The 14,981-nt window shown below is 49.9% G+C and overlaps 1 protein-coding gene and 1 pseudogene across 10 annotated transcripts in view; one reads left to right on the forward strand and one right to left on the reverse strand.

The window, feature by feature from the left end:
* EPHX1 (epoxide hydrolase 1) overlaps nt 1-14,981 on the forward strand; it is a 51,054-nt gene that overhangs the window by 10,871 nt on the left and 25,202 nt on the right. The window contains exons 1-3 of one of the 10 annotated variants that reach the window (XM_067028526.1): nt 5,894-5,961; nt 11,607-11,799; nt 14,398-14,525. The exons of 2 other annotated variants lie outside the window; for them this stretch is intronic. The gene's annotated coding sequence lies outside the window, so the exon portion shown is untranslated. Of the gene's footprint in view, nt 1-5,824; nt 6,392-11,606; nt 11,800-14,397; nt 14,526-14,981 lie in introns of those variants that run through there. 7 more of the 10 variants (XM_067028527.1, XM_067028533.1, XM_067028524.1 and 4 more) reach the window with 7 other exon arrangements.
* LOC131758075 (small ribosomal subunit protein eS19 pseudogene) lies at nt 13,204-13,670 on the reverse strand (annotated as a pseudogene).

The raw sequence follows: 14,981 nt of genomic DNA on the forward strand, positions 1-14,981 counted from the left end.
CATGGTTATTGAGAAATCAAATAATCAAGGCTTAGAATAAAATATAACAATCCCCTTCCCTCATTGTTCTCATTCTACTTTCAAGTCTTTTGGCATTTACCTCTGAATATCTAAATAATAGGCCTATAATGCATATTTCTTGGTTTGTCAATTTTAGACATGACCTATTGATTTTTTCTTATAATAAAGACTTAAGTATTATACACCTGCCCCTACTGCTCCCACAGCATCTTCCCAAGATAGTAACAATAACTTTGTGTTAAATCAATAGTGGTTACCTAATGATGACTATGTAAATATGCTCACTACACAGCCAAGCAGCGTACCATGATTAGATTTGCTTTCTTGAAAAACTTCCTGTTTTTCCTGTTGTTAATCATTTTCCTCCTTCTCTTATTTTTCTATCTTCCTTTCCTTAGTTTTTTTCCCCTAAATAAGCCATCAGATCTGACAAATATCTGTTCATGTTATTTCCCAAAAAGTTAACTCAGTTAATGTATAATTTCATTTCTTCCCTGGAGACCTGCCTCCCAGCCATTTGTCTTCCTCTTTCAATCTGGACAGGTTGCTTTCTAAGCCTGCTGCACAGTTGTCAGCCTAGGACTCCTATTGCTGCTCCTTTATTAGATCCCCTGTTTCCCAAATACCATGTCTTCCCCTTTCATATTTTACGCCCTTGTTTTGCTGGAGCACACCCTCTAGTAATATCCCTAGAAACGGGTGCATGAGAAGTAAAAATATATTTAGTCCTTATACGTATGAGAATGTCCTTAATTTGCCCTCACACTTTATTATATAATTCTTCTTTGGAAATAATTTTCCCACAACTTTTGAAGGCCTGGCTTCACTATTTTATGGCATCTAGTGTTATTGCTAAGAAGTCTGAGGATATTCTGATTATTGAGTCTTTGTGTTGACTATTTTTTTGGGGGTCCCCCCCAACCAAAGCTTTTAGGATCTTCTCTTTTTCTTTAGTATTCTGAAATTTCACAGTGACTTGCATTGGTGTGTTCTTCTGGCTTTTTATTTTGTCATTTTAATCTGGAGACTCCTGTGCTTTGGTTTGGGAAATATTCTTGCATTATTTCTTTAATAATTTCCTTCTGTCTATATTCTCTTTCCTCTCTTATGGAGCTCTTATTAGTCTGGTGACTTCCTGGATCGATCTGATTTTTCTTTTCCTTTTTTGTTTTTTCTTCCAATGTCTATCTCTTTGATCTGTGTTCTATTTTTCTGGGAGAATTCCTCAACTCTATCTTCTGACCTTTCTCTTAAATTTTTAATTTCAAAAAGTGCATTCTAATTCTCTGAATGCTTTTTTTAAATCGTGTCTTGTTCCTGCTTCAATTCATTTTTTATCTCTTTGAGGATATTATAGTTTCTTCTGTTACCTGTGAGCACTTTCTCTCTCTAGCTTGGACTCTGCCTTTTATGTGGGAGACTTTTGCCAGTGTCTGGTGATCTTTTAATATTTAGGAGTGAGGCACTAAAACAACATTTGGAAGTTATGTGTGCGTGGGGGGCAGTAGCCTGACTGACCTCAATGGAGGGTGGTCGATGGGGAGCCAGCTGTTTTGTTACGAGGCCCCCAGATGTCACTATCTGTGGCTCTTTTCTCCGGGATGGCTCATTTAGTTCAGAGGCAGATCCTCTGCTTCCTGCCTCGGGATTATTACTTGGAGACAGTGTTCTGTGGACTTGAGTGGGAAGGGGCTGAGAAGGGTTCTGTGAACTTGAGTGGGAAGGGGCTGAGAAGGGCCTCAGAGGTTAATGGGAAAACTTTCACTTGGTTCTACTGTTTTCAGCCGGGTGCCTCATCCCTGTTCTACTTGGGCCTAGTGCCCCTGGGGTGGAAGCCTTTCAGTTCAGTTTCCAGAAAATAAACCCCTGGTCAGCCACGGTGAGGGAGGACTGGTCACTGGCTTAGACTATGAACAAGGGACAGGAGATATAAATTCTCCTTATACAAACTTTAAATTAATCCTCCTAGGGTTCCCCCCCCCCAATGTGTGTGTCTGTGTGTGTATGTGTGTGTTTGTGTGTGTGGTAAAATACACATAATATAAAATTTATCATCTTAACCATTTTTAAGTGTACAGTTAAGTAGCATTAAGTACATTCATTTATATTGTCGTGCAACCATCACCACTACCCATTTCCAGAACTCTTTTCATCTTGCAGAACTGAACTTCTATACCCATTAAACAGCAATGCTCCATTATTGAGTCTTTGCCTTGCGTTCTTGGCACACCCAGCAGGAACATGCAGGGACACTCATGGCAGATGACCATTTCCCACACCACCACACCCCTGCCTTCAGAGACTCCCCATACCTCTAGCTCCTAAGATTTTGCAGGGCTCTAAGGCAGGGATTGGCAAATGTTTTCTGTATAAGGGTCAGATAATAAATATTTTAGGCTTTCAACTCTGATATTGTATGAAATCAGCCATAGAGAATATGCAAACAAATGAGTATGACTGTACTCCAGTAAAACTTTATTTACAAAAACAAGTTGTGGGTCCGATGTGGCCCATGGGCTATAGCTGAATGATCTCTGCAAGACTAGGGCAAGAATCTGCTTGCTTCTGGTTGTAGAAAGGTTTTCAACTTTATCTGTTCTGCTAAGTCAATCATCTGACTTTTCATCTTACAAAAATCTGTTGACATTTCTCCTCTGCTGTTATCTTTTCTCCCAATCACTTTCCCCTGGTGGAATTTATAGCTTTTCTACCCCTCTGTAGTTATTTTCACGGCGTTTTCAGTAGGGAACTGAGATAAATGTACATGTTTATTTAACCCACATTTTTAAAAACTTTTAATTTCAAACTTACAGCAAAGTTGTTGCAAGAATAGTATAAGGAATCCCCATATATGGTTTACCAGAGTTACTACTAATTGTTAACATTTTGTTGCATTTGCTTCGTAATTCTCTCTCTCTCTCTCTCTCTCTCTCTCCATATATATATATATATATATATATATATATATATATATATGGAGAGAGAGAGAGTATATAGTGTATGAAATGGAAGGACATTTCAGCCATGACTCCTTAAATAATTCAGTGTGTATTTTCTGAGATCAAGGATATTCACTTAGAAAGAATTCATTCTCAAAAATCAAGATATTTAACATTAATAGAATACTATTATTTAATTTATAGACTTTCTTCAAATGTCCCCAGTAGTCCCAATAATATTCTTCATAGAAATGGTTTCTGGTCCAGGATCCAGTCTAGGATAGAGCATTGCGATTTGTTTTTATGACTCTTTAGTCTCCTTTCATCATGAACGTTTTTATTTGCCTTTCCTTTCCTTTCATGACATTGACTTTTCTGAGATTGACATCTTTGAAAAGTACAGGCCAGTTATTTTGTAGAATGTTACTTAATCTGGGTTTTTTTTTCCTGATGTTTCCTCATGATTAGATTCATATTATGCATTTTTGGCATGAAAGATGTTGTTTCCTTCTAGTGAATCAGGAATTGATCTACAATTTTTAGCCAAGATTGTTTCCCCCAACACATTATTCTTCATTCTCCCTGATGTACCTGGAAACTCTCCAGAAGTTTGTACAGAAGAACAGCCTTTGTTCTGACTTTTTAAAAATACATAATTTATTCTAGAGATCACTTTATACCATTCTTTCACTCCATAAACCTTTCAACAGCTTTTGACTAAAAGCTGAAATCTGATTGTCTAAATTTTGCCCTGCTGAGTTGGACTCAGTGCCTTATTTATTTACTGACTGTGTATATATAGACTGTACTTTGAAATATCTTGCACTGTCCTGGATTTCATATTCTAATACTGTATGAATATCTAACCAAGGAGGAGGATATTAGGATACAGGAGTGAGGAGTGAGGTTACAACCTCAGTGCAGTTTTTTTATACAAAAGTAACAGTTTTCTTGAGATATAATTCACATACCATAAAATTCATCCTTTTAAAGTGAACAGTTCAGGGCTTCCCCGGTGGCACTGTGGTTAACAATCTGCCTGCCATAGAAGGGGACACGGGTTCGAGCCCGGGAAGATCCCCCATGCCACGGAGCAACTAAGCCCATGAGCCCGCGAGCCACAACTACTGAAGTCCACCCACCTAGAGCCCGTGATCCGCAACAAGAGAAGCCACCTCAATGAGAAACCCGCGCCGCGCAAGGAAGAGCAGCCCCCGCTCTCCGCAACTAGAGAAAGCCCGCGCGCAGCAACGAAGACCCAACGCAGCCAAAAATAAATTTTAAAATTTATATAAAAAATAAAGTGTACAATTCAGTAGTTTTTAGTATATTAACAGAGTTATGGTGATACACCATCACCAATATCTAATTTTAGAATGTTTCCATCATCACTGCCGTTTGAAGAGTAACAAATTTGAGTCCCTTGGTAAAACGGCCAGAGGCAGAGCAGCTTCTGTCTGAAAGATGTGGGGGAGGGATGGAGGGATTTCACAGGCTGCATAATTTCAAGGAGCACAGAGATGCCAGAGACTGCAGGGATGAGAGAAGGCTTTTGTAGGAGGGTGTGGAATTAAAGAACAGTAGGATTTCATGTTTGGATGTAGGAGAGCATCCTTTCCAGGCATGCTGCACGAGCAAAGTTTGGAGATGTGATTGAATTCAGTGTGTTTGTTAGCCAGGAACAGCCTCTCTTCATTGAAATGGAGAGTTCTTGGGCTAGGGTGAGCAGTAAGGTTGGAGGCCAAGGTGGTGAACTTTATCCTGAAGTTGTATGCAGGGTGACAGTCAGAAGTTTAATATCCCTGTAACAAGCCCTGGTTCTGGTCTTCTGGCTGTGATCTTGAGGATGCCGGGTGTTGAAACTGCATCTGTGAGCACATAAAAAGCAGTGTCGGAGGAGTTGTGAGGCGGTGACGAGGAGCGATGACAGGTGACAGGGTAGGTTTTCTAAGGATGAAGGTCTGGGGATTAACGCTTGTTGCAGAAGTCAAGAGCCAAGCATCCACTGGCCTGAGCGCCCCGCTTCTGCTTAACGGAAGCGGATTAAGTGCTACTGTCCAGGGGTTGAACTACCCGTGGTAGACCTCATCCTCACCATGAAGACCTCTTTGGGTTTTGTTTGTTTGGTTTTGGGTTTGTTTTTACATCTTTATTGGAGTATAATGGCTTTACAATGGTGTGTTAGTTTCTGCTGCACAACAAAGTGAACCAGCTATATGTATACATGTATCCCCATATCCCCTCCCTCTTGCGTCTCCCTCCCACCCTCCCTATCCCACCCCTCTAGGTGGTCACAAAGCACCAAGCTGATCTCCCTGTGCTATGCGGCTCCTTCCCACTAGCTATCTATTTTACATTTGGTAGTGTATATATGTCAGTGCTACTCTCTCACTTCGTCCCAGCTTACCCTTCGCCCCATCCGTGCCCTCACGTCCGTTCTCTACGAGTGCGATGAAGACCTCTTTGAATGGGTCGTACTTTCACCCAGACTAATGCTTCTCAGACTCTGTGTGTTGAAAGACAAATTTGTTTTTAAATTTCCCAATCTGCCTTGGACCAATACACGTGTAAAATACAATAGCAATGAGCGGCTAGAAATATGAAACAAGTCATACAACGTGCAACCTTGGGGTTTGTTTTTTGATTCAGTGGACAAAGTTACTGCCTGAGTTACTAAACACTTCGGCTTCATTTCTGTCCTCGGGTCCGCGGGCAGCACTTTAAGAGCCGTTTCCCAAAGCAGAGGCGGAGCTTAGGCAGGTGCAGAGATTCGCCCGGGTCGCTCAGGTAACAGGGGCGGAGCGCGACTGATCCCGGGTCGCCCCGCCGCCCTGGGCCCGGGCCCGGCCCCGGCCCGCCCCTCTGGGAGGCGGAGCTGGGGCGGGGTCAACGCGGGATTGGCCGGGGACGCGCGGATAGGGAGCCGGGGAACCGGGGGAGCCAGAGCCGGAGGGACCGCGGACCTGCTGCCGCCGAGCCCTGGAGCCAGGAGCAGACGACCGTAAGCGCCCGGGGGCGTCGTGCGCAGTTTCCGGGGCCCGGGCGGCCGTGACCGCGCTCCCAGGGTGCAGGGGCGGATCACGATACCGCGGGCTGGGGGACGCTGTCGGCCGGCGCCGTCCGGCCAGGGCTCCCGGGAGACTTCCAGACAGGCCTCCGCTCCCGCCCGCTTCCCCGCAGCCCGCAGCTCCGTCCAGACCTAGGCTCCGAGCGCGCCGCTCGGCCCCCGCCCCCTCTGGCCCGCAAGCGCACCGGGCTCCGGGAGAGGCCCGCGTGAGCCCTGCGAGCGGGATCGGGCCAGCTGGGGAGAGCAGCGGGGCCTCGTTGCCTGGCTTTCCTGGAGAGTACTGCTTCCAGGGTGCGTCTGGCTCACGCAGTGCAACTGCACTTGTTTGTCACCGGAGTCCTAAAACCGAACTCAAGTCTCTTAGGTGAGACGTGTTCTCTCGCCATCTCTGTGCGCCGCCACAGTTTTTCTCTCCCTCCCTTTGCTCTTCTCTCGGGAGAGAAGGCCAAGCTGCTCAGCTCAGCGCACAGGAGAGGAAACCTGGACCCGGGGTTAAGAGTTCACTATGTAGCAGGAGCCCAGGGATGTGATCAGTGTACGCGCAGCAGAGACCCGAGACTCCTTTAGCCTCCCTCCCCGCAGGAAGCTGGGGAACTTAAGCCTCCGGCCCCTCACTTGCCCGGCCCTTCTGACGCCTTCGGGGTGGAGGCGCGGTCAGAGACTCTAGCAATGTTGTGATCCTAGTTTTGACTTTTTTTGAAGCTTCGTCCCCCACCCCCTTCACTCTCCTCCACTATATAAACTTAAGGCTCCACAAAGCCTGGGTGGGCCCCTGGCGCCCGGATGCGCAGACAGCCTTCTCTCTGCCCTGCCCCCCTCCCCGCGCTGCAGCTCCGTGCCGGCTCCGCCGTGGAGTGGGGAGGGGACCTCTGCATTCGGCACCTCAGCACCCGGATTTATGAGCTGTTGCGGGAAATTGCTGAGAGCGTTCGGATTTTTGCCTGTCTCAGTGCCGCTCTGCAGACTCCTCTGAATTCAGCATTAAAAATAAACTTTGGCAAGAAGCGGCACCGCTCCGGGAGGTAGCATTGTCTTCTGGTATGATGGTTGCTTCCTTCAGGGAGTGGGGGCTTGGGGACGTTGTAGGAGACTTTCACTAGCCCCAGCAGGTCTGATTTAGCAAAAAGCAGTTTTTCCTTGCCACATGTCCACACCTAGGCATGGGCAGTGCGAACGGACTGACCACTGTGTGCAGGCTCTGCCCCGGCACGGGGGCTTTCAGGGAGCATGCCTTCTCGGGGTCTACCGTTCTGCTGGGGGAAAGATGGTCGATACGCACAATAGATTTGTAAAATATAAACTATGTTAGAAAGCGATGTGGGAGCAAAATACAGTACTGAAAAGAGAAGTGGGGGACGGGTAAAAGAAGGCCCCCCTGAGAGGGGATATTTGAATAATACCGAGGAGTAAGGGGGTGGCAGACGGCTATCTGGAGTGATGGTGCACAGGTCAAGCAAGTGCAAAGGCCCCATGGCAGGCATGTGGCTGGCATGGATGAACTTTATATCTGTGTTCACCGAGTGTGGGCCAAGCTGCCACCAGGGTCCTTTGGTGTGAGTGAGCTACTGGATAAACTTAACTGGCTCAGCCTGAGAACAAGAGGCTCCCCCCATCTCCAGTTCCAGGAAAGGAAAGTCTTCCATGGGAAATAACTGCTCAGCAAGGCCACCAGGGTGAACTTCAACACCACCTGCTCCAACCCACACGCTCCTGTGTGATCCCACCTGCCTCCCGGCTATCCCTTAAGTGCATGGGCTGGTACAGACTTATGGGATGTCCGTGGTAAGAGACTGAATGGAGCCTCTTTGGGTAGAGGTACCTTTAGGAAAGGGCATCGGATCACTGGAGGAAGTGGAGTGCCTCCCCCAGCCCCCTCCTGTGGTGTCCTCGTTCATGTCTGAGGTCTAAATCCAGCACCAGCTGGAGGGCACAGGGGGCCCCCATGTTATCAATACACGGTGACCCTCCCATCAACATAACCCAGCATGCCCAGGCTTAGTCATTGCTGACTTGCACCTTGACTTTCCTTCCAGCATCCTGGCCTAGCCCAGACATGGGCAGGGGCTGCCCAGATTTCGGTTCCAGGTTCCAGTTCTCCATCCTTGAGCTGAGATACTCAAAGACATGGAACCCAGCTGGGCTTACAAAATAAGGCAGGGCTCAGTGTGAGCTGCTCACTACTGCCGAAGAAGGAGCCCAGAGCATACCCACTCAGGCTGGAGTGGATACAGACAGAGCAGGCCTGTGGTGACTTGAGGGGTCTTTAGGATCCCATGGTCAAAACCCATCTCTGATAGGACCCTACATTCCATCATAGTGATTCATTCCTTTGAGAGGTGATACAGTGAAAGAGAATTGGCATAGGAAGAATATCTGGCTGGTGTCCAGCTCTGCCAGTTAAGTTCCCCGCTGGGGACCTCATCCATGAAATGAGGTTGGGCTATATAATCTGCAGGCCTTCTTACAGATCTCATATGTGATGATTCTGTGTTTAAGAATCCAAAGGGATCTTCAGAAAAGGAAAGAGATTAGTGGGGCGCTGTCAGTTTTGATGGGGCCTAGGTGGTCCTGCAGCCTACGCCGGGTTCGCTGCAGGTAGTGTCAAATAGAGCGAAGGGCCTCGCCAGGGTGTAGGGGGCAAGACCCCAGGCAGAGGTCGAGGGCCCAGGGTTGAGGCAGAAGCATCACTACCCAGGCCAGCTGGCCCCATGGGTCGCCTGTGGGCTGCTGGTGGGTGGTTCTTGGCCTGAGCCCAGTGGTTTAGGAGCAGAGGCTCCAGGGGCCGTATGGTCAGGTGGGGAGGTTGCAGCAGGGAGATGGCACCCCAGCAATTCCCCCAAGGGGGAACCAAAGCTTTGCCAAGGATCCAGCCCCCACCCCCTTCCCTGAGGAAGGAGTGCTGGACGCTCTCTTGTCAAGGAGAGAACGGTACCATCCTGCCCTCGGTTGCCTAACTGAACACGCCATTGTGCAAACCAGGTTCAAACTGAAACAGCCTCTTCTGCCATCAAGGTTACAGTTGGCCCTCCGTACCCCTAGGCTTTGAGGCCATGGATGTGGAGCCCAGCCATACGGAGGGCAGACTGTACTCTGCCATTTTATATAAGGGACCTGAGCATCCACCGATTTTGGTATCCGGAGGGTGCTGGGACCAATCCCCCACGGATACTGAGGAATGACTCTGTGTTTACTTCCTGCGGGAGGTCATCGTTCATCCTTTGTCACCAGAGAGCAGCTGTTTTCACTGTCTAAAGTCTAGCCTGTGAACATTCCTTTAGACAGGCTCAAGGACCTGGAGTGGAGTCTTCCTGTCCACTGGACTCCACTGTCTGTCTTGGCTTTGCTGTCAGGCAGCGGGCACCGTTCTCACGAGGAACCATTAGAGTGCACGGTCCAACTACTGCAAAGCCACACCTGTTAGGCTCAACTGAAAGTGCTTGCAGTAGGAAGGACTTTCTGGAGGAATCGATAGCTAACCCACAAATGGGAACCATGGGTCTTGTCCCGAGTCAGGAGCAGGAATTTTTACTACCTTTAGCGTTTGGGAAGATTGATAAACAGACTGAATTAAAATATCTTCTTGGCACTTGCAAGCTGGGTTAACTTGGGCAAACTGTTTAGCCTCTCGGAGCTTCATTTTTAAATCTCTTTAAAACAGAAAACAACTACGCCTTACCTCTTAGGGTAATCGTAGCACAGGAGATGGTGTGTTTATGGAGTCTTCCCACCACCGTGTCCCAGTCCAGGGCTCCTTTGGGCTTTCTCAGAGGAGGCGGTGCTGCCCAGATGCGTCCTCACGTTCTGGAAGGGTTCTGGGCGTCCCCGCCGTGGGTCTGTCGGGCTGGCTCTGGCCAGGCTGTGGCCTGCACCGTGAGCCGTGAGGGCCGCAGGAAGCCAGTGACCAGGAGCCGGAGGCCAGGTGCCTCTGAGTCAGAGGCCCGTGTGGCTGGGCGTGGGCTGACACCCTTCCCCGAGGACACCACCTCAGGGTGTCCCCCGGTGGCTCAGCCTGCGACTTGGCTTTCCAGGTGGCATGAGCGACCTTTGAGATTCTGGGTGCGACTTTCCGATTGTACTACCCTTCTCGTTAGAACTGGAGAGACTTGGACCTTTTGGGAAGTAAGGGAAACACTGATCCCAGCACCAAGCTCCATGATTAACCCCTGAGTGCCAAGGGCTCAGGGAAATCTGACGCTCTTACCTACTCTTTGGGAGAAAATGGATGTATTTTCCTGCTTGCCAGGTTTTCTGCCTGTGAACCAAGTTGTTGCTGTGAGGAGGCAGGAGCCGGCCGGCTGGCCACCAGGTGGGGGAAGGCGGCCCCCTGCCCTCGGCCGGTTCTGTGCCCCCTTCCCCCAGGTGGGTCTCCAGGTCACAGTGGTACTGTCAAGATGGAACACCTTAATTTCACAGTTGCCCCCTGGACCTTTGGTTAAACTTCAGAAGTATTTTTATCCTTTTTTGACTTTTTATTTCTTTTTGCAACCTAGACATTTCCACAAGCAAATTGATCCCACCAAGACACCAGCAACCCAGAATATTCCTCTGAACTCAGACTCTAGTCCTTAGGGCTGCAGTACGTGAAGCACAGGGACCCTTCTGGTGCGTTTCAGACAATACAGCCAGCTCAGGTGGCTGCGCTGTGGCCCAGCTGGCAGTGCTATCCTGTTACACGCTATTGAGGAAGCTTCCAGACCGGGAGCACACCGCTGGGGAAAAGCAGACTTGGGGAGGGGAGGGAGGAGAGAGAGTATGGTTAATGGTGGAAAGGAAATCAAATAGGTGTATTGTACGGTGCACGCCTGTTATCTCCTGAAATAGGAGTCTTTCCCTCCTCCAATAGAGAATGCCACGTATTGAAATTCCAGGAAGGTAATGTTTTTTCCTCATAGGCAGTGAACTGTGTTCCACTTGGGTTTTTTCTCTGGTTATTTAGAACCAGTGGGCAACTTGACAGAATGCCATATGGAAAGGATTGAAGTGAAACTCCCAGAGCACGTGTGTGTGAGCCCTGCAGGGTGGAGAGAGTCTGCTCTCTGCTTGTGTGTTGTTTAACTAAAAGTCTGCGTGGCAGCTTGTGTAAAGGAGTTTGTGGTGGCCCCTGCTCCCCCAGCTCAGGGGCATTTAAAATCTGTGGAGGTCAGCATCCCCTCTCTGAAGGTGCTCTGGGCCGGGCAGCCCACCCATATGATTTCCCCCCCTTCACCCATCCAGACCCTCCAGGCAGGTGCTGAGGCTGCCTTCACTCAGGCCCCAGAGCCCAGAGCCCCCTCCTACTCCTAGGCCATGCTTCCCTCACTTTCTGCCTTCCAGCCACACTGGCTTTCAGGCATCCTATCCGCCCTGGAACCCTCTGCCCTTCCCTCTTTCAAGGATCGCTCCTAACTTCCCTTCTTGGTTCAGGTAACACTTCCTCAGGGAAGGGTTCCCTCAGCTTCAGGGTAGGCGTCTCTCCCCAACCTTTAGTGTCCTCAGGATTTAAAAACAAAAACCAAATGCCTGTGACAGCTGTTCCCCATGCGGCCACTTTCCCTGAGTTCATTCAGTTAGGGATGTACTTTATTCCACCCATTTTGCAGGTGTGGAGACTGAGGCTTGGAGAAATGAAGACACTGGCCTAAGTTTACCTAGGCTACGGCTGGTAAGGGATAGGGCCAGGATTCAAAGCAGGCCCTGAGTGCCTGACCACCAGCCAAGCTGGCTCCTGAGTCCATGAAGATTTTCATCAGATCAGATCAGCAGTCAGTAATTGTATTCTGTCTGTCTATACAGGTGTGTGTATGTGTGTGTGTGCAGGTATATATATATATATATATATATATAATTGGGGGCATGGAGATGGGGGCAGAGGCGGGGGGAGACCCTCCAGGGAACACAGTGATGTGCCTTCACTCAGGCCCCAGAACAGGGTTCCCCATAAGAAGGCTGCCCCCCACACTGTTTTTACTTCCCTTTGTTTTTGCCTACAAACGACGCGTTTCTTTTCCTGCCAGGCTGCTCTCCCAGGGCTTGGCTCCAGATCTTTCAGGGAGATAAACATGGCCCTTGTCCCAAGTACGGAGCATTCTAATCTGTCCAGCCCAGCTGACCTTGCCCATGGGCCTGGCCCACCCCAGCACCGCTGGCCACTGGGGTTCTGGGAAAGGCCTGTGGGTGGAGAGGCTGGTCACGTGCTGGGCTGTGCAGAGTTAGGGAGGCCCTTCACCCAGGGTTTTCCCCCACCTGTCCTGGGCCAGAGCAGCCTCCGCTACAGTGAGCTTGCCTGGGAGTTTCGGGCATCGCTGCTGGGGAGCCCGTGGGAGCCCCAGGCTTTGGCCGGCCTTCGGTGCACGTTGCTGGAGGGACGTTCCTGGTCTGGGTGGCCTTCCTTGGCATGCCCACCTGGAGCGGAAGGGAAGCCATCTGTTTTCCCCTTTCTGCTGGATATGCCTCTCCCCAGGGAGGAGCAGTAAGGCTGGGTAGGGCGGCGAGGGGCTGAGGCCGAGGAAGCACACAGACCCCCAGCCCCACCTTTCTTTGGCCTGGAGTCTGGGGGCCCACAGTGTACCCCTCTGCCCCGCGGTTGTGGACCTCTGGCCGACTACTTCCCCAGAAGGAACATGAGGTTATCACGCTTCTGAGCCTGAATCCCTGTCAGGAAGACGTCAGACAACAGGGTGGAGGGAGGAATCCCCCGTGCAGGCCACAGCTGGGCCTTCTCCTCGGACTGAGGTCCGTGTCCTCCCTCTTGGCCTCTTCTCTTAAAGGACATTTGAGCATCCAGCCCAAGGCCAGGTACATGGTCAGAGTTGGAGTTAGCTAGTAGCTCTCAATGATTTGGGGAACATTTTCAGATTGTGAGGTTCTCACCACCTGCCTGGGTCCGAGAGAGGAGACTCTCCGAGGGCAGGCTGGCCGACCCACCCCTCCCCCGATCGTATTCAGCAGGATCCTGAGGCTGATCCTCATCTTTCTAGATCCCAAACCCTGACATTTACAGTGTGCCTGGGATACCGGCCCATCTCTGCAAACTAGGCTCAGAAGTAGGTTGTCTATAATTCCTCAAGGAGAATTCAGCCATCTTTCTGTTCAAAAGGTCTGATAATTTTCAATGCTGTCATTCAAAGAACTTTTAAATTCATTCATTCAACACGTTTTTTTTTTTATCACAAGTTGTCAACAGCACTTTATTTTGTTCTAATGCTTCTTGTTGGCAGCTGCCACCTATCCAGCGATTCTGTCCAGATCTCTCTGTCCCTGAGGTGTCAGTTTGTAGCCCCCATCTTGGTCCTTTCCCACCTTTTTCAGCTCCTCCAGGGCTTGGAGAACCCGACGGGCCATGCTCTTGGAGCCTCTGCCAAAGTGGCTGGGCATGACACCATTTCCCTGACACCCACCATAGATCTTGGTCATGGAGCGCCCCCCCCCCCCACGCTGCCCCGGAGGTACAGGTGCCGTGCTGTGGAAGCAACTCGTGTGTAGAACCAGTTCTTACCGTAGGGAGTGAGCTTTTTATGCTTGACCGGCTTGACAGTGTCTACCCATTCAGGGACTTGCAGCTTCCCGGACTTTTTGAGGAAGGCTGCCAGAGCTCTGACGAAGTCCCGCTGGTTCATGTCTTTTACAGTAACTCCAAGCATCGTGCAGTCTCCAAGCTGCCAGCCGGGGGAAAAGGCCATTCAACAAATATTTACTGAGCATCCAATAAGTGCCAGATACTGGGGACACAGGGGAACCAAAGCAGCCCTAGTCTCTACCCTCAAAGAGCTTCCTTCCAGTGGGGGATACCCCTACCAGTCACATAACCTCATGGACAAACGTGACAGTGATGAGGGCTAGGAAGGAGAGGTGCGTGGTGCTGAAATAGGCTTGGAGGAGGGACACAATCTGAAATCGGGAGGATGAACACAAGTTAAGGAGCTGAGAAGGGACGGGAAGAGCATTGCAGACAGAGGGAACCAGCATTCCGCGAAGCCCTGCAGCAGGCGAGCGCACACCCACCTGAAAGGACATGGGGGTCAGGGCTGAAGCCTGGGAGGGGTGTGGGCAGGTCCGACCACACAGGCCTTGAAGGTCACTTTAACCAGCGTTTCTTTGTCCCCAAACTAGCAGGAAGCTATTTAAGAGTTTTAGCAGGGGACGCGACAGGGTCAGATTTGCATTGCCAAAAGGTGGCTCTGGCTACAGAGTGTACTGGAGGGGGCAGAGCAGGGGTGAATGGACCGGCTGTAATCCAGGGAGAGACGGGCACGTGGGCTGGGTGGTGGTGGTGGAGAAGGATTGGGGATATAAATTGGGAGATAGAGCTGCCGGAACTTGCCGAGAGATTGGATGGGGATGAAATGGAGGAGGGGGGTTTCAAGGACATCGCCTGGGTTTTTGGCTTGGCAGATGGAAGGTGGCTACCGCCAGCTACAGTGAGAGGGAACCCCAGAAGAAGACAAAGTTTACGGAGACAAGTGCAACTTCAGATGCACTGGAGGAGGTTTTGAGACATTGAGGAACTGTCGAGTTGGCAGGTGGGTGCCCGGGTCTGGAGCTCAGAGGAGGTCTGGGTTAGAGATGCTCAAGTGTGTCATCTGTCCAGAGGTGGCAGAGTGGGAGCCATGTGCACAGACGGGACAGCCCCGTTTGGACACCAGTTCTTCAGCAGCCAGTGTTTCTCCCACAGCCCAGCCAGCTTTCTTTACCCTGTTTCATATGTTCGCCAGGCCCCCGGCCCTCAGATGCCTATGGGTTTCGGAGTTCCCAGATTCACCTTTGTCTCCAGGGTTTCTTGGCCACTGGGAAGTCACACCTCAGCTGCTGAGTGCGCTTGCGCGGTTCTGGTGCTGCGACGTGTCTGACTCACTGTTGGAGCTGGATCACAGGGAAGACTCACTCTCGTGGTTGTCCATATTTTTTAAATGTATAATTATTTTGTTTTGGGGTAGATGGTTACATGCATTTGGTAAAAAAAAAATTTTCATGCAAAA

This window comes from Kogia breviceps, chromosome 1 (genome assembly GCF_026419965.1).
Source record: "Kogia breviceps isolate mKogBre1 chromosome 1, mKogBre1 haplotype 1, whole genome shotgun sequence".
Lineage (NCBI taxonomy): Eukaryota > Metazoa > Chordata > Mammalia > Artiodactyla > Physeteridae > Kogia > Kogia breviceps.